A 2,181-nucleotide genomic window follows, 5' to 3' on the forward strand; every position below is an offset into this window, starting at 1 on the left:
TTTTGGCCCAAAATCCAAAAAGTTTACATTTTTTATCCTTGTTTGGAAAACACATCATTTTAACCCCTGAAATAGTTTTGTTTACCCTTTTTACCCCTTTTTTGAGGAGTTTATCATTTCAGTCCCTTGAAAATTATGTTTTTCGCAATTTTGGGCTCAATGGGCCAAAAAGCCCAAAAATTGGCCCATTAAGCTACAAATTACATTTCTAGTCCTTTGAAGAGTGTAATATTCATAACAACATTTATTTTAACTGTTTTGGCTTATTTGATCCTTAAGAAAAACTGTGAATGGCAATTTTTAACCAAACTTTTGTTTATTTGACAATTTAAGTCCAAAAATGGGTTTTATGTTGTAACATGCTTATTTTAACCTTAGATGATAATTTTTCTTAACTTATTAAGTGTAATATGTCTTAGATCATGTTTGTTTTCCTTCTTGTTCCATAGATCTCGAGATTTCTTTCTTTTTGTTTACATATTTACCACATAACCACATAAAATCACACATACATGCATGAAATCACACGCAACATACACATACACTAGATCTACACATTTTAATTGTATTCTCCCCCATAAAACTTGTGAAAATTGAAAAGAGAGGGGTATGAACTCACCTTTTCTTGTTGATTTCGATTTGAAGAAGAGATGGAAGAAAATGGTGAGATTTTCGGCCTAGCAAGCTTCTTGGAAGATCTTTGGCTTAGATGGGTTCTAAGAAGCATGATTATGAACTTTCATGAGTTAGAAGGAGATTTATAACAAATTTCAAGAAGCTAAACCATGGATCTAAGCATTAACTTACCTAGAATGATGATTTTTGTGGAAGAAACTCATTGAAAAGCTCTTAATCTCGAAATTTTTGATGAATGAGTGCAAGTGTTCTTGAGAGGATTTGGAAAGAATGTGGGTATGTGTGATGGTTTCTCGGCCGAAGACATGGAAAAGAAGAGGGAAGGGAGAGATGAGGATGTGATGGATGCATGGAAGTATGTGATGATGCATGGAAGACCAACTTGTAATAAGGAGGTGGCTAACCCTCCTTATTTCACTAGTTCCTATTTATTTATTTTTTTTTTTGAACTTGGGCCGAGAATTAGAGAAGAGAGAAGAGATTTTTGGGCCTTTTGTGCTTAAATCCATATTATGGGCCCAATTTGATGGTTTTTCGGCCCATATAGTCTTTGGAGATGGTTCACGGCCCAATATAAATTAAAGTATGATTTTTATGGTCCAATAGGGCTAATTAGATTTGTTATGGCCCAATAAGGCCCATTAGAAATAAACTAGACCTTTCTAAGCTTATGAGGCCCAAAATGTTAAGTTTCATGCAAATGGGTCCAATTAGGGTATTTTATTTCATTCTAGGCCCAATATGGCCCAAAATGTTAAAATAAATGGGAGTGGGTCCAATTAGAGACCATTTCCAAAAATAGTCAAATTGGAGGCTTATTGGCCCATTAGGCCCAATAAGGAAATCCTAGTCCAAAATAGATTTAAACTGGGATTTTTAGGGTTTCCAACCTTTCGTTGACTATTTGAAAGTTTGTATGGGGTGTTTGATTGAAATTTTTGTTGTTATTGAATAAGCATCATACATGCTTTCACATTTTTGGTTCACAAATGCTATCATTGTTGTTGTTACATGTTATAGAATTCCTAGTTGTGACATTAACTAATTAAATTAATCAAATAATTTAATCCTAATCCTAACCCTCTAATTTTCGAAAATTAGGATGTAGGATATATCCAATTTTATAATTATCCCATTTAACTCAAATTAAACTAATAATTATCTAAAATGGGAAACCCTAATTATCCTACCATTTTCAAAAAATTTGGGGAGGAAGGCTAGGGTTTCAAAACCCTATCCATAATTTCGAAATTCAAGGGAAGGAGACTAGGGTTTCGAAAAAAAACCGTAACCCTAGTCGAAATTACAACCTTTTACGGTTTAATTTCTATAAACCCTAATTTGATAAAATTCAGCAATTATAACAAATTTAATTGAAAACAAACCAAAACTCTCTCGTACCACTAATGAGATTTAGGTCAAACAAATAAACTTAAAACCCTTAAGTTTGCATGTAACCTATATAGGATCTATGTTTTCTTGAACCTATAATTATGAACATAAAAAAGAAACCCTAGAAACCCTAGGTTATTTTCGAAAATCATA

The sequence above is a fragment of the Lactuca sativa genome, chromosome 6, assembly GCF_002870075.4.
Source record: "Lactuca sativa cultivar Salinas chromosome 6, Lsat_Salinas_v11, whole genome shotgun sequence".
NCBI lineage: Eukaryota > Viridiplantae > Streptophyta > Magnoliopsida > Asterales > Asteraceae > Lactuca > Lactuca sativa.